At 48.6% G+C, this 24,493-nt stretch overlaps 1 long non-coding RNA gene across 7 annotated transcripts in view; it reads right to left on the bottom strand.

The window, feature by feature from the left end:
• LOC138295673 (uncharacterized) overlaps positions 1-24,493 on the bottom strand; it is a 391,570-nt gene that overhangs the window by 87,037 nt on the left and 280,040 nt on the right. The window contains exon 5 of one of the 7 annotated variants that reach the window (XR_011203658.1): positions 13,649-13,674. The exons of the other annotated variants lie outside the window; for them this stretch is intronic. This is a non-coding gene — a long non-coding RNA (uncharacterized lncRNA). The remainder of the gene's footprint in view (positions 1-13,648; positions 13,675-24,493) is intronic. 7 annotated transcript variants of the gene reach the window in all.

Genomic DNA, 24,493 nt, shown 5'->3' with positions numbered 1-24,493 from the left:
CTGTGCGACAGGGGGCGGACAGGCCAAGGGAACCCACTCTCCACAAGGCCCTCTCCTCCATCATGGGAGCCTACCACCACTCCCAGGAGACGATGGCAACGGTATTGGCCAAGTTTCAGGAGACCCAGTGCCTGCAGGAGGAACAGAATATGGGCTTCAGGGAGGAACTCAGAACCATCAGCTCCACCCTGGGCACCATCGTAGGGGTGCTAAAAGGAATTCGTGAACACCAGGGCGGGACACTGTGGCACTACAAGGAGCCCCTTACACTAGCATGGACGATGAACTGCCCACCACCTCCGCCGGCGCTAGTGGACAGGACGCCCCGCCACAGGACCACCACACCAGCACCCCACTCCCTGCAGAAGGAAAACCACCTCGCAAACGGTCCCTGAGATCCAGGACATAGACAGAGCACGATGCCAAGACCCTCGCCAAGGAATGAGACCACCCTGATTGTCATCCTACTGTCCCACTTTGTCACCCTGTCCATAATTAAACTGCCACAGCTCCACTTCCTATGCCCATATGGGCAATGCACCTGTGAGACTAATAGATTGGACTCTGCCATGGACATTCCTCCGCCATCGCCCCTCACCATTTTACTACCCTCTCCAATATAGAGCACTTAAATAAACACACTTAAAGCACCAAACAACCTGGAGTCTGTCTGTGATTTTGAAATAGTGTATTAGCAATTACAGTGACAAAATGCTCTTACAATTGTAATGTCAACATACCTATGTCACACAGCTCTAGTCCATGAGGAATCTAAGCAGATGTCACACAGTGGGACACACATCTGTGAAATCGTAAGGGAAAGTGACAACTCAGTGCCAACACACTGGGTGAAAAGGACAGACAGTAGAGAGGTAGAAGAGTTAAAGTACATGTAGTAGGCAGGTCTGTACTCTTACCTGTGTCTCACTGGAAATATTGCTGGATCACTGAGTCCCTGTTGTTCATGTCTTCTTCCTCTGCTTCCTCGTCTTGACTGTCCACACTCCGGTGCCCCCTCGGACCCCTGCCCACATCACATCTTCAACAAAGCCGACGCCAGCATCGCCCCCTATCTCCAGACCATCATCAACAGCTCGTTTGCATCTGCCACCTTCCCCGAGAGCTGGAAACATGCCGAAGTCACCCATCTCCTGAAGAAACCTACGGCGGACCCCAACGACTTGAAGAACTTCCGCCCCATCTCGCTCCTCCCTTCCCGGCCAAAGTCATCGAGAAGGCCGTCAACAAGAACCTGACCAACTTCCTCGAAGACAACAACCTGCTCGACCCCTCCCAGTCCGGATTTCGGGCCAACCACAGCACGGAAACCACCCTCATCGCAGTCACAGACGACATCCGAACCCTACTGGACAATGGAGAAACAACCGCCCTCATCCTCCTCGACCTCTTGGCTGCCTTCGACACCGTCTGGCACCGCACCCTTATAACCCGCCTCCGCTCCACCAGTATCCAAGGACAGGCCCTGGACTGGATCATCTCTTTTCTCTCAGACCGTTCCCAAAGAGTCTACCTCCCGCCTTTCCACTTGGAACCCACCGAGATCATCTGCGGCGTCCCTCAAGGCTCCTCGCTCAGCCCTACTCTCTTCAATGTCTACATGAGCCCCCTCGCCGACATCGCACGCAAACACAACATCAACATCATCTCCTACGCCGACGACACCCAGCTGAAACTCTCCCTCACCAAAGACCCAGCCACCGCCAAAACCAACCTGCAGGATGGAATGAAGGACGTCGCAGAATGGATGAAACTCAGCCGCCTGAAGCTGAACTCAGACAAGACGGAAGTCCTCCTCCTCGGAAACTCCCCGTCCGCCTGGGACGACTCCTGGTGGCCCACGGCACTGGGCACCGCACCGACCCCCTCAGACCACGCACGCAACCTCGGATTCATCCTGGACCCCCTTCTTACTATGACCAAGCAAGTCAACGCCGTCTCGTCTTCTTGCTTCCACACACTTCGCATGCTCCGAAAGATCTTCTGCTGGATCCCCGCCGACACCAGAAAAACTGTGACCCACACCCTCGTCACAAGCCGCCTGGACTACGGAAACACCCTATACGCAGGAACCACCGCAAAACTTCAGAAATGTCTTCAGTGCATACAAAACGCCTCTGCACGCCTCATCCTCAACGTACCCTGTCACAGCCACATCTCCGCCCACCTGAGACACCTGCACTGGCTACCCGTCAACAAAAGGATCACCTTCAGGCTCCTCACCCACGCACACAAAGCCCTCCACAACAAGGGCCCCGAATACCTCAACCGTCGCCTCACATTCTACACACTCACCCGTCATCTTCGCTCCACCGGCCACGCTCTCGCCGCCGTCCCTCGCATCCGCCGAACCAACACCGGGGGGAAATCCTTTTCCTACCTGGCAGCCAAGACATGGAACTCCCTCCCAGCCCACCTCAGGACCACCCAGGACCACCTCACCTTCCGGAGGCATCTCAAGACCTGGCTCTTCGAGCAGCAATGACCCCCCCCCCAGCGCCTTGAGACCCTCACGGGTGAGTAGCACGCTGTATAACTACCTTGATTGATTGATTGATTGAACAGGGCACCGCCGTCTCAAGCACCGCTGCACAGGGCACTGCCGTCTCAAGCACCGCTGAACAGGGCACCGCCGTCTCAAGCACCACTGAACAGGGCACCGCCATCTCAAGCACCGCTGAACAGGGCACCGCCGTCTCAAGCACCGCTGCATAGGGCACTGCCATCTCAAGCACCGCTGGTGCATGAGCGGCAAGGGCACTGACGCAACTGAGTCCGTCACGGGGTGAATGATGCACTTTGGGCACCATGCCCCCTTAAGAACCAGTTGAGACTGACATCCACTACCTCAGTCCTTGGCAGGATGAAGCACTCTGGGCACAAGGCCCCCTCCAGAACCAGTGGAGTATCACATCCAGTACCTCAGTCCTTGGCAGGATGAAGCACTCTGGGTACAAAGCCCCCTCCAGAACCAGTGGAGTATCACATCCACTACCTCTGTCCTTGGCAGGATGAAGCACTCTGGGCACAAAGCCCCCTCCAGAACCAGTGAAGACTGACATCTACTACCTCAGTCCTTGGCAGGATGAAGCACTCTGGGCACAAAGCCCCCTCCAGAACCAGTGGAGACTGTCATCCACTTGAGAGACTGTGGCTTTGCACTCCCCAGGATTGAACAGTGGGCAAACCACCCACTGTAGAGACTTGTGAGACTGTTGCTTTGCACTCCCCAGGATTTAACAGTGGGCAACCCACCCACTGTAGAGACTTGTGAGACTGCGGCTTTGCACTCCCCAGGATTGAACAGTGGGCAACCCACCCACTGTAGAGACTTGTGAGACCGTGGCTTTGCACTCCCCAGGATTGAACAGTGGGCAACCCACCCACTGTAGAGACTTGTGAGACCGTGGCTTTGCACTCCCCAGGATTGAACAGTGGGCAACCCACCTACTGTAGAGACTTGTGAGACTGTGGCTTTGCACTCCCCAGGATTGAACAGTGGGCATGTGGCCCCCTCGTGGATTTGGCATTGTGCACTCAAGCGGCTGAGGTGCCCCCCTTTCCCTCCCCCTGAGGTGCCTGTTTAGTTGCTCTCTGATGCCCCTACAGTGTTCTCTCCATCATGGTCGGGGATCTTGTGTGGGCCTCGCCCATACCGTGTGGTCCCAGTGTTCCACGGACTTTATTAGAACACTACCTGGACTACTATGCTTGGTATATATTTTGTACATGGTGTATATATATGTTTCTGCCTACTTGCTTTTAATATATTACAATGGTTACACTCATTTTCTATTGTCTTTACATTCTTCCGGGGGGTTTGGGAGGGTGTAACTGTGATGTATTGATATGCATTAGTGTGTGTGTTGTGGTGGGTGAGGGTGGGGGTGTTGCGTGCTGCATGTCCCTGTTTTTTCCCTCCCTCCTCACCTGTGTTGTAGGTGCAATACTCACCGTGGTCTTCGCCGCGGCGTTCGTGCTCCTGGTAGAGGAGCAGGAAGACTATTGCAGGTAGAATTTGGAGTTCCGGATCCATGGCATCCTCGTTCCTCGTGGGGTGTGTAGAGGTGAGCGTTCTTCCTTCAGGATTCCTGTTTCCACGTGTTTTTATCCGCGGTGAATCCGCCACGGAAAAGGTGGCGGATTGGCCTGTCATAATAGTGTGGGGGGTACATTGTCTCCCGCCTGTCTGTTGGCGGTGACTGCCGTGCGGTTTGTTTGTACCACTGTGGCGGTCGGAGTGTTATAGTGGCTGTCTTTGTTGGCGGTTTCCGCCAGGGCCGTAATTGCTAATTTTTTACAGCCGGCCTGTTGGCGGTCTTACCGCCGATTTAACACCGACCGCCAGGGTTGTAATGACAACCCAATATATCTAAAATATAGCTAAAATACAATGTGAACATGGCCCTAGCCCAAAGTCGCAGTCAATTATTGGAGGTAGATGTCACAGTACAACCACTAACACATCAAGAGGTTGTGCTGCCACTGCAACTGCTACTGCTACTACCAGCACCACAGAGGAGACTGCCACTACCCCCATGGATGAAGCCCTCAGTGAGAAGAATACTCCTGGACTGCTGGACATTGAGGACGGTTCTAGACCATCCGGGCAACCTGGCCGGAGGACACCGCTCTGCCTCAGCCTGACCACATCAACTCCTCCAAGCCCTGTGGCCTTTACATCGCAGGCAGCCAGTCTCCCCCAGACCTGCGTCCCTACAGCATTCACCAACATCTTGTGCCCCCCCGGTCCAGGTTCCTGAGTCACAACCTACCAAACCTGACAATGATGGCCCTAGAACCAGTGTATAGGGCAGGCTGCACAAATGGCACAGGTACGTGGAGGTAGGGTGTGTGGGAGAGATAATGTGGTACAGCGGCAAGAGGCTACCCAAGATACAATCAGCCAGGTCTTGGGAGCCTACCAACAGTCCCAAGGTATGATGGGCCAGGTACTGACCAAACTCAGGGAAATCAAGGAGCTGCAGAGGAATTTCCATTGTGAGACATGGGAACACTGGGAGGCCCACAGTCCCAACAGGGCCTCCCTAACAGGGGTGCTGAGGGATATAAACAGTACTCTGAGCAGGGATAGGCAACAACATTCCACGCCGTCCTTTGGCGCATCCACATCAGGCCAGGCCCTTCATCGGTGCCAGCCACCGAAAGGGAGGCCCTGCCAGGCGAACCACCCGATTCACAGGCACCCCTGCCTCTGTAGTTTCTGACCCCCCCTACAAGCAGGGATGTCCAGCGAGGCATCCAGGAAGTGCAGATGGCAAGACACCAACCACTGCCAGCAAGTGACCACTTCTTGATGTCACTCCTTTGTGTGCCACAGACTCACTCTGTTGACTGTTCCTTAATCACTTCAATTTTCCATGGTACCAAGACACTGGATGCTGGACCTCAAAAGTTGTGGCCTCTACTCTATTAATTGCATCCCTTCATCTTAGCAATTTTTTTCCATTATCACTATTGAGTTCTGTTGCAATGTAAATAAACACACCCATCACTAAAACACTGCCTACTACCTCTCTTTTTTAACTGTCTGGAATGTTGAATGCTAATCACATATAATATACATGACTAAGAAATAAAAAGGCAATGGATAGAGGGAGATGTCTTAGGTAGTGTCATGCTGTAGCTAACTAGCAACACAATGTCACAAGTGTCTCGTCACAGCAAACATTTTATTGTACTGTATTGCACATAAGGTGTTAAATATGTCTGCACAGTCATAGCCAAGAACATCCTAGTCATATGGAGTGAAGACAGACATCCTATTACTACCGTGCCCCACCCCACACCAGAAAGGGCTTGTAAGACCTTGTCCTGTAGATTAGGCTAACAGAGTATGGGATATTGTCTCCAGTTTGACCCTTATTACATACCAAAACCAGGCCTGCCAACTTAATATACGCCATGGCACAGACAGAGGGCTGTAGAACAGAGCCTGAGTTCAGGCCCTTTCCATAACAATGAGCAAGCATCTGGTGAAATATTTACAAACCTGTTTCAGTGTTGTGGCACAGGCACACTTGCCTGCAATGAGGAAACACATTGACTGGAGGGCATTCATGATGCAATGGTTGGCCTACATAGATATTTCAGGCTCTGGCCTCCACACCAACAGCAGTCAGTCACCCTATGTCTTTTGTCCCCCTCCACCTTCCTCTTCCCAGTCCAAAACCCCACTTCCCCAACCTATCCAAAGCACTCAGACACACTTGCGTGCATCCAACTCAACAGACAAGGGTAGCTCACACAAACACAACCACCACAAGACACACTGGCACGCGCACAAACAACGTCCACCCACAGACACAGCAACAGTCACGACTTACCCTAACACCCCTCCACCCCCAGCATCACACACATGACATCTGACTTACCTACTGACACCACAACAACAGTCACTAATAAAGCCACCACACCCATTCTACCCACAGACCCACAGACATCCATCCCCGTCACCACACCTATAGACACCACAACCACACACACGTACATGCGGCACATCCACCATACCTGCTGTCACTACCCTAACAGAAAAACATCCACCCACCACAGCATCCCCCTGCACCTCCACCATCCTCAGCCCAAGACACATAAACGCCTTCTCACCCACCCAACAGACACCCACCAAACACAAGCATACCTCCCACAAGCACGCTCCCAAAACGTTCACTTCTACACGTCAACCACTCCCTGAACCTCCAAATCCCATCCCCCTTATGATTTCATCCTGTGTCTCAAAGAAACCTTCGTGACTTTGGGCCGTCCCCCTGTTTGCCCCCCCTGACAAGGATCTCAACCCTCTCCAAGGCCATCCTTGGCAAAACCGCCAGAACCAGGCTGACGGTAAGGGGGTCGGAATCCCCATGGCGGCGCTGCCTGCAGCGCCGCCATGGAGGATTCCCTAGGGCAGCGGGAAACCAGCGGTTTCCCGTTTCTGACCGCGGCTGTACCGCCCCGGTCAGAATGCCCATGGATGCACCGCCAGCCTGTTGGCGGTGCATCCGTGGTCCCCGGCCCTGGCGGTAGTCAACCGCCAGGGTCAGAATGACCCCCATAATGCATGGTTAAATCTTATTGCTACTTCAGAGTAATTAAAACAATAAAATGAATGTACAATTGTAAAACCCTCTCAGAAAGAGCCACTTCCATCAAATATCAAAGAGGTAAACTGTTATTGACTGTCTTCGGATATACTTACACTCACAAGAGCACAAGCATGAAGATTAATCATTGAAAATGTACAAAGTATTTTAGGATTGCATATTATGGAGGGGTAAAACTAGAATCAACACTGTACACATAATTAAAGAGCATAATCTCCCACCAAATGTCACAGAAATCAAAGTTAGAAATATGTACAAGATCTTAGAAAAGCTAACATTAATTCACAAGAACCTACAGGGATAACTATAACATATCAAAGGTTCCAAGCTCTCAAGTATCCCAAAGTTGAAAAGACTCATAGCCAAAACCAGGAAAGCAACTACTGAAACCCCTGCTGTCCCTAAAAAAATGCAAGCACATCAATATCCCCTATAATTTAACTACAACACCTAGTGAGAAATCATTCTTTATATATGGTAATGCTAACAATGACAGAAGAATAATATGCTACAGAAAACAATCTGTAATATTGAGACAAAGCAACGTAAGGATGATGAACAACATGTTTAAATCATCCCTTCCACCATTCACACAAATATACACACCCCACAGTGAATACCACAAGACAAATATCCCTTTGCTGTATGTACTTTTGCCTAATAAACAAAGTGCAACATACCAAGAACTACTAACTCAAATAAAATCCCAAACTAAAAACTACTATCCCCATAACGTAATCATTGACTTTGAACAAGTAATGCTTAGTTCCATTTTAAAAATGTACCTACATACGGCTATACAGGAAATTTACAATTGTTTTGACCAGACAATGTGTAGACAATTTCAATAAATCAATCAATCAGGATTTATAAAGCACGGCTAATCACCTGATAGTGTATCCAGGCGCTTGCAGGTCCCGGAGGCTTATTCGAACAGTCAGGCCTTGTTGGTCATTCGGAATTCTGGAAGTGAGGTGATGGTTCGGAGGTGTGTGTGGAGGCTGTTCCAGGTTTTTGCTGCAATGTGAGAGAAGGAGCATCCTTCACTTCTGCTTCAGTAGATGTGGGGAGTATGGTCATGTGAAAGGGAGGCAGAGTGTAGTCTTCTCGACGGTTTGTGGACATTCAGGCGGTGGTTAATGTATGTGGGTCCTTGGTTGTGTAGAGAGTTGTGTGTGTTGGTCAGCAGCCTGAATTGGCATCTCTTCTGTACAGGGAGCCAGTGCAGTTGCCTGAGGTGGGATGCGATGTGGGTTCAAAGAGGAAGGACGAGGATGAGTCTGGCTGTGGCATTATGTATGGTCTGAAGTCTCTGTAGGAGGTGCATGTAAATTCCTATGTAGAGAGCATTGCTGTAGTCCAGTCAGCTGATGATGAGGGCTTGTGTCACGGTGCATCTTGTGAGTAGAGGTAGTCCCTTGAAGATCTTACGTAGCATGCGCAAAGTGAGGAAGCAAGCAGAAGAGATGGCTCTGATCTGTGATTTCATGGTTAACTTGTTATCAATAATGATTCTGAGGTTTCTGGCATGGTTGGAGGGAGTGATGGCCACCAGGAGTAGTTCCATGTGCTGCAGCTGTTGCCAAAGATCAGTGCTTCCATCTTGTCTGTGTTCAGCTGTTGGAAGTTGTTCTTCATCCAATCAGCGACTCTTGTCATGCATTTGTGGAAGGTTGTTCTGGTGGTGGAGGGGTTGTCGCTGAGTGAGAGGATGAGTTGCGTGTTGTCTGCATAGGAAATTATGTTGAGACCATGGGATCTGACAATGTTTGCTACAGGGGTCATATATATGTTGAAGTGCGTGGGCCTGAGGGATGAGCCCTTGGCACACCGCAGCTCATCTCATTGGGTTTGAAGATGAAAGATGGGAGGTAGACTATCTGGGTTCTTCCAGTGAGGAAGGAGGTGATCCTTCTGAGCGCGTCACCTTAGATGCCAATGTGGCGAAGTCTTTCAATCAGCATGTGGTGGGATACGGTTTCGAAGGCTGCAGAGGGGCCGAGGAGGATCAAAGCTGCTGTTTGTCCTCAGTAGAGGAGAATTCGAATGTCCTCGGTGGCTGCAATAAGGGCAGTTTTGGTGCTGTGATTGCTGCGGAGGCCGGATTGGGAGGCATCAAGTAGTTGGTTTTGCTCCAGGTATATAATGAGTTACTTGTTGATGATCTTTTCCAGTACCTTCACTGAAAATGGGAGCAGAGTGATTGTCCGGTAGTTTTTGGGTTCCTTATGATCAGCAGAGGGTTGTTTTTTGAGTAGTGCTCTGACTTCAACATGTTTCCAGGCATCAGGAAATGTTGAGGTGTTGATAGAGGTGTTGAACAGGGTGGTGAGTTCCTGGCTGATTCCTTGGTTTCCAAGGTTAAAGATGTAGTGCGGTCATGGGTGTGTGGGAGCTCCTGAGTGGATGGCTTCATGGTGGAGGTGATGTCCTGGGTGGAGAGGATGTTCCAGGTAGTCAGTATGTGGTTTGTGTCAATTACAGTGGTGGTGGATCTGTTGAGGAAGTCTGTGGGTGTGAGTTGGGGTTCAAAGTTTCTGTATATGGTTGTGATCTTGTTGTGGAAGAAGTGGGCAAGCTTGTCACATAGCTCCTGTGAGGGTGTAAAGTTGGTTTCATTAGGAGCCGGGATGGAGAATTCCTTAATGATGTTGAAAAGTTCCTTGGTGTTTTTGGCACTGGTTTTGATGTGTGTGGCTAAGGTTGTCTTCTTTGTTGCCCTCAGCAGGTGGAGGTACAAGTTGAAGGAAGTCTTGAAGGCTGCTCTGTTGAAGGTCTCCTTGCTGGCACGCCATCTCCTCTCCAGCTGTTTGCTGTCTCGTTTTGCTGTTCTGAGTTCTTGGGTGTACCAGCTGGCCTTTTTGGAGGATTTTCTCTGGATGTTGCTCTTGATGGGGACAATGCTGTTGGTGGTGGTAGTGGGGCTGGAGGGGTTGAGGGATCCGATCAGCTGGTCTCTGGGATTTTGTTCCACCCCCAGTGGGGGGGCACTGGTAATCTTGAGGGTGGAGGTGCAGTGGTTGGATATGATGAAGTGGACAATGGAGTGATCGTTCCATGTGAGTTCTGTAGCATGGCTGCATTTGACGCATTTGCTGGAGGTGAAAACGGGGTCCAGCGTGTGTCCCGTGGTGTGTGTAGGGTCATGGACGATTTAGGTCAATCTGAGGCTGCTCATCCTGTTGAGGAGGTGTGCAGTGTTTTGTTGTTCAGGGTTGCCGATGTGGAAATTTACGTCGCTGAGGAAGATGTAGTACTTGGAGTCTAAGGCTAGGGGTGCAATGAAGTCTGAGATGGTGTTGCTGAAGCTGGACCGAGGGCCTGAGGGTCAGTATGCGAGGGTGCCTCTGATGGTTGTTTTGTTGTCCATGTAGAATTTGAAGTTGTGATGTTCCAAGGGATTGTAGTGTTGTCGGTGGTGGTGGTGCACTGTATGGTCTCTTTGTGGATGATGGCTGTTCCTCCCTCCGGCTTGTTGGTGCAGTCCTGGTGACTGATTTCCCATCTGCCAGGGATCTCTGTGGCAATGTCTGGGGCGGATGTGGGGTTGAGCCAGGTCTCGGTCAGGAAGACAATGTGAGGTGTGAGAGTGGCAATGAGGTCCTATAATTTGGTGGAATGCTTGCATAGTGAGCATGAGTTGAGAAGGGCGCATGCAAGTTGGTGTTTTAGTTCAGGTGGTGACTGTGGTATGTTCGAGAGGGGGCTGGTCAGTGGGCTGGTAAGTGTGCTGTGGCAGAAGAAATGGCAGTGGGTGCAGGTAAAGGATCCTGACGTGGCAGTGTTTGTTACGGAGTCCGACATTGAGGGTGTTGATCTCAGCAATGGTGTATCTTTGGGAAGGAGAGAAGGCCAGGGGTCTTGGAGCTGGGTGCTGTCTAGGCACAGACAGGTGCCGACAGGCTTGCCCATGGTCTGCCTTCATCGCACAGCCTGCACTCCCACAGTGCGGTCATGCTGCAGCCTGCATTATAAAGGTCCTGGGGTGGACCGGGTTTCTATTGGCGAGAAGAACGGTGGGAGGGAAAACACAGTTGGGAAAACCTTGGTGAGAAAACCCAGACAGCTGGTGTGCCACTGGATCAGTCTGGAAAAACACTCACATTTACAGCTTCATTACGAGTTTGGCAGTTCCAATGCAGGATTGCTAAACTCGGAGGGAGGACGCCAATGCCATGGCGGTGGCATCCCCCCCATTACAATGTACCAGCTGGACTGACCAGCGGGAACATTGTAATAGAGCGTTCCCACTGGTAAGACCGGTGAGAACACTGCTACGAGATAGCAATCGGCTCCCTTGAAGGAGCCGAGTGCTATCTCATAGCACACAGGGGGCCAAGCAGCACCCTCGGAATGTGCAGTCTCTTCAGTGCAGATAGTGCGCATTCCGATGGTGCTGGGTATGGGGGGGCCATGCATTGCCCATGCCATTTGCATGGGCAGTGCAGGGTCCCCCCGTGGCCCCCAGCACACCCTCACCAACACTCTTTCCATGCCACTGAAACTGCCATGGAAAGGCTGGTGTTGAGGGGAGTTGTTATCACCCAGGTGGCACTGAGTTCAGCGCCGCCCTGGCTGAGTGCAAATCAGACTGTCGTCACCACAATGGGAACCATTGTCCTGATGGGGATGGCGGTTCCTTAGTTGGTCTGCCCATCGGGATTGTAATTAGGTGGTCAGACCACCCGGAGTGCAGTGGTCCGATCGTCCACACTCGTAATGAGGCCCTAAGTACTGAACAGAAGGCCAATTTGCCTATGAAATAAGCAAATTAATTGCCATAGCATACGTCCCAGTAACAAAAGTAGCAAAGCATCACAGCCTCCTAATGGAGTGAAACACAAAAAGACAAACTAAGGGCCTAATTATGAGTATAGTGGTCATAAGACCACCGTACTCGCGGTCCACCAGGAGACCACCTCCACCACCAGGATCATGGATTCTGACTAGTTGGCAGCTGTGTATGTCGTGGTGTCGATGTCAGGACCTCCGTGCTGATCACGATATGCTTTTCTGACAGCCTTTTCATGGTGGGCTCACCGCCATGAAAAGGCTGACGGAAAGGGAGAAACTGGGCCACAGTGGGGCCCCTGCACTGCCCATGATCATGTTGTCAGCAGTGCGCGGCCCCCCATCAGCACAATCGGAATGCGTACTGTCTACCGTGGCAGACAGTGCGTATTCTGAGTGTTCTGCTGTCACCGGCAGTGCAGCAGCATTGGGAGAGCTGAGGCCAATGCCACTGCATTGTCAGTGCAGGCCAGCCTAGCGGGGAAGTCATAATACGGCGGTAGGGAGGCTGCTGTCTTGATGGCTGCCTTCCCACAGCAGTATTGGTGGTCTGACAGCCAAAGTTGTAATAAGGTCCGAAGTCACTTAATAGACTATTTAAAGGTAGTTGGATTGGCAGACTGCCTAGTTGCAGTCACAGACACAAACTTAAGTATCATCAATCAACACAAGCTTTATTCGGTCAATTAACCACCAAAGCATCACAATACATTCAAACTCATTATAAAACCAATGCAATCCTTGATTAAGACCAATGAGCAATAAATAAGTTTAAAAGAAAAATCTCAGACTACTCATCTAAAATCCCACCCAATCAATCTTCATAAAACCTTATTTACAAAACAGTTACGTATATGCCATGCTGCCACTAAAAACTTGCTAACTGCAAGAACTAACACATTAGAATTATGACTTTTTGGAAACCCTTAATGCTATACTACATTGACTAGGCCCCATTTCACAACAAATTTTACAAATCCATTTTGACCGGGGAGAAGAATAAGCAGGGCAGAAAAACATTAAATGTCCACTGTTTCTGGGGCACCTCCGCATGCAGGGCATGCGTCGGGAGTAACAGTTGACCTCCAACTACTTGGCAAGGTCCCAAAACGAAATCTAGCATATAAACCTTTACCCAATAAGTTGGGTATCACATCTAAATAAGGTTCATACTGCGAATACCACTTGAAGTCAATAAAAAGGTTAGTTAATCGACCATGAGATTTGCGGCAAATATAATCATTCCTTACATCAGACCAGTATGCAGATTTCAAGACATTGTTATGGGATTTCTCTAAGTTATGAGGATTCTCCCAATAATCTCCCAAACCCAAGGTACGAAACCAATTGGACACATGTCTGACCCAAGGAATAGTAGCAGCATTCAGTCTCTTTAATAAATCAAGGAGTGAGAAATTGAATTTATATACCAGGACCACATGACAGGTTCAGATCTATAAAGATCTCCCAGGGGCATTAATTTGTAAAATATGTAAAATACCTGCCACACAATACAGATAACCCCTTAAACATAACAAGTAAATTAATGTTAATTGCAAACTAACATACATATTACATAATTTTGGAAAATATTCAATTAAAACACACAGAATACCTCAGTAAATGAACAGAACTAAAACTACAATCCAGCGTAACACTTATCCACAAAAACACAAAAAATACAACTACAAAGTTCAGTTTAAAATTAGTGTTACCTGATCCGTAGGGCTGCAATAGCAAACTGTGACCACACGGAAGATGAGGTTAGAAGACAAACAAATAAAAGTAACAGTAAAACAAATGGTTGCTAAATGAACTGAAAACATACATCTCAATTGAAAATAATGGCAAATAAATAATACACTTTCATAATACATACTTTATGTTGGATAAAAATGTCCTAAAAATGTTTTGCCATGTTCTACACTTTAGAAAAATGCACTGAAATCAAATATTGAAATATCTTAAAAAGTACAGGCATAATTATATTAATTATTTTACAGAACTTAGTATTAAATATAAAAAAGCATGTGTTTATAAGAATGTTCTAAGTAAATCTTTCTAGGAAGCATACATCTTGCGCAATAAAAAGGTATGATAAAAAAGTGTTTTGAACATGATACAATCTGTAAAAATGTAAACATATGTAAAATGACTTGTTTAATTTAAAAAAATATAAACATGTAACAATATAAAAAAGGAAATGTAAAAATGTTTATAAATAACAGGGAATGTTGATATATTAGTTAAAAAAATGTAATAGAGAATAAAAACATTAAAAAATTATTACAAATGTTATTACAGCTGTAACAAATACTGCTACTGTAAAAATAGCAGTAATGTAAGAAAACAGTGAGCCTCATTTACAATAAACTGGTGCATCGTGATCAATGCGCCCCCCCTACCGACACCATGGGAGTGCTGTATTTAACATACAGTGCTCCATGGTGCACAGTGTCCATAGCTGTGTCAGAAAATCTGACACATTTGTGGTGCTAAACTGTAGCATTGCTGGACTTGCGTCACAATTTTGATGCTAGTCCAGCAATGCTAGGGGCCATTGAAAACAGCATAGCGTCACTTTAACACATGCCCTGAGAAGGCATTAAAAGAATGACACTGTGACAGCGCAGAATCTTGTGAGAAGCTCAGAAATCTTGTACACTTCACTGCATTATTTCTGAGGCCCAATTGTGGGGAAATTCCTGCTTTATATGTTATACTTATACATTGTACTTGGTGCAGAAGGCTTTACAAACTGGCAAAATGGTACCATTGTACCAGTTTGTAAATGCAGTGCTCAGTAGGGGACTGTTTGTGCCACCATAGTGTAAAAAAAAAACGCTAGGATGGCACAAGTAGCTTGTAAATGAACCCCTATGTGTCCTAATTATTTTTGGCAAAACAACACTGTACTCTAGACTTCATGGGAAAAAGCTTTTCATTACAAGGAGGATTCATTATCTATTCTCACTCCAATCTAAGCTACATTGGAGAAAGTGTTGGACTTTAACAGGGGTAGGGTTCGTACTCCGACTCCAATCTAAGAGACATTGAGAAAAAAGAGTTGGATTTTAATATATTTATTGGTCCTGGAAAGTAAAACCATAATTTCCAATCAGTGTAAATGTAATTAAAAATGCACAAAAAATGAATATGCAAATGTATTTTTCAAAATATAAAATAAATAAAAAAAGGAGTAAAATAAAATATCAATACCTATAATAAATTAATTATACAAATTAATTAAAATTATCCATAATACACTTATAAGAACTCAGGTGCCAGGCCTTTTTTGGCTATTTGGGGCACATTGCGCTTAGGCCCTCATAACTTTTTGTCCACATAAGCTACCACCACCAGATTTGTGTCGTTTTTTTTCAACATCCTAGGGATTCTAAAGGTACCCAGAGTTTGTGGGTTCCCCTGGAGGAAACCAAGAAATTAGCCAAAATACAGCGAAATTTAGGTTTTTAAAAGAAATAGGAAAAAAGGGCTGTAGAAGAAGGCTTGTGGTTTTTTCCCTGAAAATGGCATTAATAAAGTGTTTGTGGTGCTAACATTACCATCTTCCGAGCTTTCAGGAACAGGAAGACTTAAATCATACAACCACATTTTTCAACACATTTTTGGCATTTTACTGGGACATACCCCATTTTTACTATTTTTTGTGCTTTTAGCCTCGTTCCAGTTAGTGACAGAAATGGATGTGAAACCAGCACTGGATCCTGGACAGCAAAACATTTCTGAAAAGAAGACAAAATTCTGAATTCAGCAGGTGGTCATTTCTGTAGATCCTACACAGTTTCCCTACAGAAAATAACAGCTGAATAAAATAATATTGAAATTGAGGTGAAAAAACAGCAATTATTCTCCACGTTTTACTCTGTAACTTTTTTCTGCTATGTCAGATTTTTTAAAGCAATATAACATTACATGTACTGGACTCTTCTGGTGGGGGGATGTATAGGGCTTGTAGGTTCATGAAGAACCCTAGGTATCCTGAGCCAATAAATGAGTTGCACCTTGCAGTGGGTGTTTTATCGTGCACCGGGTATAGAGCAATTGATTTGGTGAAATATAAAGAGTAAAAAAATAGGTATCAAGGAAACCTTTGTATTTCCAAAATGGACATAAGATAAGGTGTTGAAAAGTAGTGGTTATTTGCACATCTCTGAATTCTGGGGTTCCCCATACTAGCATGTGAATTACAGGGTATTTCTCAAATAGTCGTCTTTTTTACACACTGTCTTACATTTGGAAGGAAAATATGTAGAGAAAGACAAGGGGAAATAACACTTGTTCTGCTATTCTGTGTTCCCCCACGTCTCCCAATATAAATGTTACCTCAGTTGTGTGGGTAGGCCTAATGCCTGCGACAGGAAACGCAACAAGGACACATCACATTTTTACATTGAAAACTGACGTGTTTTTTGGAAAGTGCCTAGTTGTGGATTTTTGCCTCTAGCTCAGCTGGCACCTAGGGAAACCTATCAAACCTGTGCATTTTTGAAAAATAGAAACCTAGGGGAATCCAGGAAGGGGTGACTTGTGGGGCTGTCACCAGGTTCTGTTACCCAGAATCCTTTGCAAACATCACAATTTGGACAAAAACCCTTTTTCCTCACATTTCAGTGACAGAAAGTTCTGGAATCTGAGAGGAGCCACATATTTCCTTCCACCCAGCGTTTTTCCAAGTCTCCCTATACAAATGGTACCTAATTTGTGTGGATAGGCTTAGCGCCTGCGACAGGAAATGGCCCAAAACACAACGTGGACACATCATATTTTCCCAAAGAAAACAGAGCTGTTTTTTGCGAAGTGCATAGCTGTGGATTTGGCCTCTAGCTCAGCCGGCACCTAGGGAAACCTACCAAACCTGTGCATTTTTTAAAACTAGACACCTAGGGGAATCCAGGATGGGGTGACTTGTGGGGCTCTCACCAGATTTGGTTACCTAGAATCCTTTGCAAACCTCAAAATTTGGTAAAAAAAACACTTTTTCCTCACATTTCGGTGACAGAAAGTTCTGGAATTTGAGAAGAGCCACACATTTACTTACACCCAGCATTCCCCCAAGTCTCATGATACAAATGGTACCTCATTTGTATGGGTAGGCCTAGTGCCCGTACAGGAAATGCCCCAAAACACTATCTGAACACATCAAAATTATCAAATAAAAAACGACTTGTTTTTGCGGGGGCACCTGTGTTTTTAGTCCTGGGTTCAGCAGCCGTACCTGGAAACCTACCAAACCTACACATTTCTGAAAACTAGACTTCCGAGGGAGTCCAGGGAGCTGTGACTTGCGTGGACCCCCCAGTGTTTTCTTATCCAGAATCCTCAGCAAACCTCAAATTTAACTAAAAAATCAAATTTTTCCCACATTTCAGTGTGGGATCACTGCACCGGGACAAATTTCAACACAACGTTCCCCTCAGACTCCCGGTAAATATTATAGCTCACTTGTGTTGGTGGGCCAAGTGCCTGTGACAGGGAAGAGCCAAAAACATCCTGAAATTGAGGAGGAACCAAAGCGGGTCTAAAAGTGCAGTTTGAAAAAAAACATTATTAGGCTGACAAGTGCAGCTGAATTTTTATCGGTATTGATGAGACAATGCTGGGTGGTAGGAATATAGTGGATTCCTGCAGATTCCGGAAGGTTCCATCACAAAACTGTGGGAAAAAATTTGTGATTTCCAGCAAAGTTGGAGGTTTCCAGGACATTGTGGGTAAGAAAATGGTGTTGGGTGCATGTGAAGCACACCACCCTGGACTCACCCAGATGTTTAGTTTTCAGATCTGTCTAGGTCTTGTGGATTTTTCTACATGGCAGCGTCCCAAAGTCCATAAAGTGCAGCCCTCCCCATTCCAAGTGGGAAGATTTTGAGAGTTAGCCAAGCTCTCATGGCCCAAATGTAAAACCAAAACCCAAATAATCAAATGTCCTCTTGCTTGCAGTGGGATAAGATGTTTTAGTGTGCATGGGGAGAGCTGAAAGACTGTTACCCCCTTCAGTTGGGGTGGGGGCACAACCATGCCCGTACTAGTTGGTAGCCACCACCCAACTATTTATTTTTCAATTCCCTGGCATCTAGTAGACTCTCTGCCCCCTTGGGGGCAGATTGGCAAAATAAAAATAGGCTGATCTGCCCCCAAGGGGGGCAGCAATGGCCTAAAGACAATTTGCCCCCCAGGGGAGCAACCCTTGCCTAAAGGGTCACTCACCACATGTAAAAAAATAAAATAAACAAAAAAAATAGATCCCTTGTGTATAGGAGTTTCTGCCCCCCCTCGGGCAGATGGGCCTAATTACAATAGGCAGATCTAAAATAAATTTGCCCCCCCCCCCCAGAGGAGCGACCCTTGCCTAAGGGGTTGCTCCCCTCACATGAAACTGACAAAAAAAATCCCTGTTGTCTAGTGGTTTCTGCCCCCCTTGGAGGCAGATTGGCCTAATAAAAATAGGCCGATCTGCCCCTAAGGGGGGCAGAAATGGCCTAGAGTTAATTTTGCCCCCAGGGGAGTGACCCTTGCCTAAGGGGTCGCTCCCCACACATAAAAAAAAATAAAAAAAAATACTAAAAAAAAAAGATACCTGGTGTCTAGGGGTTTCTGCCCGGATCGTCATAAATATAATAGGCCGAGGGGGGGCAGAAAAGGCTTAAAAATGTTTTGCACCCCTGGGGAGTGGCCCTTGCCCAAGGGGCCGCTCCCCTTATTCATTAACACAAAAAACAAACAAATTCCCTGGTGTCTGGTGGCGTTTCTGCTGCCCGGTCATATCGCGATCAGGTAGCAGAAATGCAGAGAAGGACATGAAAGGAGGCCTTTCCTCTCCTTTCATGCCTCTCTCGCCCCCTCCATGCGAGCGGAGGAGAAATGCTTTTGCATTTCTCCTCCGATCCATGCTGGAATGTAGGCCTCTGATGAGGTCAGCACACAATCATGTGCTGATATCATCAGATGCCACGGGGGGATCAGGAGGGGCGGGGGTTGAAGGGGAAGCGATTCCCCTTCCATCCCTGTCCAGGGAAGGGGGGTGCTTGGCCATCGCTCTTGGGGGAGCGCTAGCGCCCCCCGAAGGCCCATAGCAGGATGAGCTGGTCTCGTCCCCGGCACCGGGCTACCGTGGCCGAGGGCGAGACCAGCTTGTCTTGGGCACCCAAGGGGTTAAGGGCCCAATTTAGAGTTTGGCGGAGGGGGGTTACTCTATCACAAACGTGAAGGATATCCCGTCTACCGCATTACGATCCCATAACAGCCGATGGAGTTTTTAATATGGCGGCCACAATATCCCTCACATTTGTGACAGATTAACCTGTCTGCCAAACTCTAAATCAGGCTCTAAGTTATTAGTTCGAGAGGATGTAGGTCATGTGGCCAGAAACCTTTCAGGTCAAACACAAAGGTCACCAAAAAACCTGTGATCAACTCCCTGCTATGTGTGACACATAGCAACCAGGCTAGACATTGAGAAAATGGGTAAACTATTCACCAGGACTATCTGGCCGCACTAGACTGATTCTTCATGCCAGCATCGTGGTTCCGGTGCGAACCCACCCATTTGCGGTCTTGAAGAGCCCAAAAGTTAGATTTCAGGATCCACAAAACCAGGACTGGAGGGGTGACTCTGGGGGGTCATGAGCTGGTTGAAGATGGTTCCAGGAGCTATTACAGGAGTGTTGAAAGTCTTGTGTGTCACTGAAACTTCAGCCAGCCAGCAAGCCCTCGGAGTCACTTTGGTTCTGGGATGGAGAGATGCAGGTCCAGTCCTTCGTCACTCCCAAGCAGGAGGGCAGCAAGTCACCTCAGCAAAGCAGGAGCTCAACAAAGTGACTGTCCTTTCAGAAGGACACAACAGTCCTTCTCCCTGGCAGAGTATCCATAGGTACTGAAGTGTACTGAGTTGGTGGTGTCAGAGGTTCAGTACTTATACCTAGTTGTGCCTTTGAAGTGGGGGAGACTTCAAAGAAAGGTCTTTGAAGTACAGAGAGGTTGTCCCTTTCTGCCCTGGTTCCACCCTTACTACAGGGAGGAATGCAGCCCTTTGAGTGTGGCAGGACACTGCCCTTTCACGTATGTAAGCCCCTCCCTCCCATCCTGTCCAGGGTGGCCTATCAGAATGTTGATGGGCTATCAGTCACACCTAAGCTCCATTTGTGTGTGGCTGTATAGAAGGAATGCATAAGTGCAGCTGTCACTCCAACCCAGACGTGATTTGGAGACAAGCAACAGGCACCAAATGGCTAAAGTAAGAAAATATCAGCTTTCTAAAGTGGTATATTCTGAACTATAATTTAAAATCCAACTAGTTGTGATTCTAATTTGTGAGTTTAGAGACACCAAACTTGCTAAACCTATCTCTTACAGATTGGAGGTTACATTTATAAGATGTCATAAGGTAATCCCAATGATATCCTATGGAAGAGATAGGACTTGTAGTAGTGAAAAACTAATTTGGGAGTTTTTCACTATCAGGGCATGTACAACTTAAAAGTACATGTCCTCCCTTTAAAATACATTGCAACCTGCCCTGTGGGTCATGAAGGGCCTTCCTTAGGGGTGACTTATATGTATAAAAAGTGGCGTCCTAGGCCTGATAAGAGGTTTATTTTGCCAGTTTGACTTGGCAGTGTAAAACTGCACACACAGGCTCTGCAATGGCAGGCCTGAGAAATGGTTAGGAGGCTACTTAACTGGGTGGCACAATCAGTGCTGCAAGTGCACAAGTAGCATTTACCTTACAGGCCCTTGGCACAGGTAGTGTCCACTTTACTCGCAACTTATAAGTAAATTCAATGTTCCAATTGGCTTTGAGTCAATGTTACCATGTCTAGAGGAGAAAGCAAATGCAGTTTAGCACTGGTTAACAGTGGTAAAGTGCTGAGATCTAATGCCAACAAAGGCGAGGTCAGAAAAGTAGGAGAAAGAAGACAAAACGTTTAGGGAGACCCTTCAGAGAGGGCCATTTCCAACACATGCTTATGCAAATCATGGATAAATTCTGGGTTGACTGTGTTGCATATTTCCTGGTGATGTCCCAAAACCATCTATTCTCTCATATTTAGATTTCCAGGACATCCTGTTGGCCTATGTCATTCTGCTTGTTCAGAATGCATTTGTAGAAAACCCAATCCAAGAGAGGGATACAACTTATATTGGACAAAACTTAGGTGGTCACTACAACCCTGGCGGTCGGTGTTAAAGCGGCGGTAAAACCGCCAACAGGCCGGCGCAAAATAAATGGAATCACAACCGTGGCGGAAACCGCCAACATAGACAGCCACTTTAACACTCCGACCGCCAAGGCGGTACAAACACCGCGACGCTAACTGCCAACAGAAGGCGGAGGACAATGTACCACCCACAGAATTACAACAGTCCAATCCACCAACTTTTCCAGGGCGGATTCACTGCAAAGAAAAACACAGCGGAAACAGGACTTGGAAGGGAAAACGCTCACCTCTACACATCCCACGAGGAACCAGGACGCCATGGAGCCCGAGCTCCAAATTCTTCCAGCCTTTATCTTCCTGCTCCTCTACCAGGAGCACGAACGCCGGCGGCGAAGACCACGGTGAGTACTGCACCTACGACACAGGGGAGGGGGGAGTGAAAAAACAGTGACACACACATGCAACACGCAAATCCCCCACCCCCACCCTCACCCACGACACCACATACACTAATACATCATGATACAGTTACCCCAAACCCCCCTGGAAGAATGCAAGGACAAATGGAAATGAGTTGAATGATTGTAATATATTGAAAGACATGAATCAAAACTATATACATAGACAAAGATATTCACACTATAAACAAATATATACACGAAGAATACAAGTCCGCGGACCACTGGGCCCAAAATGTGTGGGCGAGGCCCACACAAGATACCCAACCAAGACGGAGAGAACACTGCTGGGGCATCAGATAGAAATAAAACAGGCACCTCATGGGGAAGGGAAAGGGGGGCACCTCAGCCGGATGAGTGCACGACCCGTGATCCACGAGGGGGATCCATGCCCACTGTCCAATCCTGGTGCGTGCAAAGCCACAGTCCCACAAGTCTCTCAAGTGGGTGGTTTGCCCACTGCTTTATCCTGGGGAGTGCAAAACCACAGTCTCACAAGTCTCTCAAGTAGGTGGTTTGCCCACTGCTTTATCCTAGGGAGTGCAAGGCCACAGTCTCACAAGTCTCTCAAGTGGGTGGTTTGCCCACTGTTCAATCCTGGGGAGTGCAAAGCCTCAGTCTCTCAAGTGGATGCTTTTCTCCACTGGTTCTGGAGGGGGCTTTGTGCCCAGAGTGCTTCATCCTGCCAAGGACTGAGGTAGTGGATGTATCTCTCCACTGGTTCTGGAGAGGGCTTTGTGCCCAGAGTGCTTCATCCTGCCAAGGACTGTGTGAGTGGATGTGATTCTCCACTGGTTCTGGAGGGGGCTTTGTGCCCAGAGTGCTTCATCCTGCCAAGGACAGAGGTAGTGGATGCCTTTCTCCACTGGTTCTGGAGGGGTTTTGTGCCTAGAGTGCTTCATCCTGCCAAGGACTGTGTGAGTGGATGTGATTCTTCAATGGTTCTGGAGGGGGCTTAGTGCCCAGAGTGCTTCATCCTACCAAGGACTGTGTGAGTGGATGTGATTCTCCACTGGTTCTGGAGGGGGTTTGTGCCCAGAGTGCTTCATCCTGCTGGTGGCAGCCTCAGTAGCGTCGGAATCTTTGGCGCTCACTGGCCTGCGGTGCTGGTGGCGGCGGTGTCCTGGGCAGCAGTGCTCGTGGCGGCGGTGTCCTGGGCAGCGGTGCTGGTGGCGGCGGTGTCCTTGGCAGCGGTGCTGGTGGCGGCGTTGTCCTTGGCAGTGGTTCTGGTGGCGGCGGTGTCTTGGGCAGCAGTGCTTGTTGCGGCGGTGTCCTGGGCAGCGGTGCTGGTGGCGGTCTTGTCCGCTGTGCAGATTTTTCCAGACTTGCCGGTATTACTGTGCCCCTTCCCCACCTTGGATGGTGGCGCAGCTGTCTCCACACTCCCAACTGTACCCCTGGGAGCGGCTTTGGTGGCTGATTTCTTTCCTCTCTCCCGCCGGGCACTGGCCAACTTTTTGTGCTTTACAGGGGGGGACTGTCTGGCCGTGCTCTGGCTCCTTGCCACACTGGCTGCCCTGCTGCCTGGCGCACTCCTGAAGCCGGTTACTACTGGCACCACTGGTCCCGCAGATGTTGTGGCTGAGGTGCTGGGTTGGGACCTGGAGAGGCGGACTTTGGGTGAAGGTGCATGGGCTGGAGGCTGTCGTGAGGTGGATGGCTGTTGGGTGGGTGTGTGGCTGCGTTTGTGTAACTTGGGAGGTGGGCTCACAGACACCCTGGTTGAGGACACAGGGGATGTGTGAATGGTCGTGGGGGTGGTGAGTGCACGTGAGTGGGGTGTGGTGGTGGGTGTTCTGGTGATGGAGGTAGTGGCTGAGCATGTAGTGCATGCAGGTGTGAGTGAAGACGAGACAGGGAGGGAGGAGGGAGACGAGGAGGAGGGGGACATAGTGGAGGCAGTGGATGTTGGTGTGTCTGCATGTGTATGATGCTTGCGTGAATGCCTGTGGGATGTGTGATGCTTATGTTTGCCAGAGCTTCCCTTGTGTGTTGAGGTGTGTGCATGCTGGTCTGATGGTATGCTTGGGATAGGCTGAGGTACAGGGGTTTGGGTCTGGGTGGAGGAAGTTGGAGGGGGGAGGCTAGAGACAGGGACAATGTCTGCCATCAGTGCTGAGGCCAGAGTCTGAAAAGCTCGCTGTTGGGCTCCCTGACCAGAATGAATGCCCTCCAGGAATGCATTAGTTTGTTGCAACTGCCTCTCTACACCCTGGATGGCATTAAAAATAGTAGACTGCCCAACAGTGAGGGAGATGAGGAGGTCAATGGCCTCCTCTTCACTGAGGGCAGCAGGGGTGACAGGGTCAGGGGCAGGGGCTCTGGTGCCTGGGGCGAAGGAGATGCCCACCCTCCTGGGTGAGCGGGCACGGGACACACGCTGAGGGGCTGCTGGGAGGGCATTGCTGGTGGGGGGGTGGCGGCTGTACCTGTAGATGCGGGGGGCACAGATAGGCCCGCCACCGCAAGGGAGCTCCCATCAGAGGAGGAGTCTGTATCGCTGGTCTCAGCTCCTGTCCCTGCCGTGGAGCTCCCCTCGCCCTCCGTCCCACTGGTGAATTCAGACTCCGCTGTGTCGCCCTCCAGGGCCATGTGGGATGCAGCTCCCTCCTGCTCCGGTGCCACTGCTCCTCTGCCTGATGATGCTAATACACAGAAGAACAGGGAGACCACAAAAGGGGGGGGAGGAGTCAGAAGAAAGACATGTTGAGTGCATACAATACCGCTACTATTGGCGGACACTGCAGACACAGAAGCCCCCTGCACTACGCTGTGCACTTGGAGTTCCCTAATCAATCACAGGGACATGGGTTACAAGGCTATGCCCGATTGCTGCATACATGGATGTCACAGGAGCCTGACTAGGTGCAGTTGGCACTGTACACAGGTGGGGTGGGGTGCCACAGGGCCTGCCTTAAGAAGG

The sequence above is a fragment of the Pleurodeles waltl genome, chromosome 5, assembly GCF_031143425.1.
Source record: "Pleurodeles waltl isolate 20211129_DDA chromosome 5, aPleWal1.hap1.20221129, whole genome shotgun sequence".
Taxonomy (NCBI): domain Eukaryota; kingdom Metazoa; phylum Chordata; class Amphibia; order Caudata; family Salamandridae; genus Pleurodeles; species Pleurodeles waltl.
The sequence above is the reverse complement of the archived record's forward strand: the minus strand, read 5'-3'. Positions and strand labels throughout refer to the sequence as shown.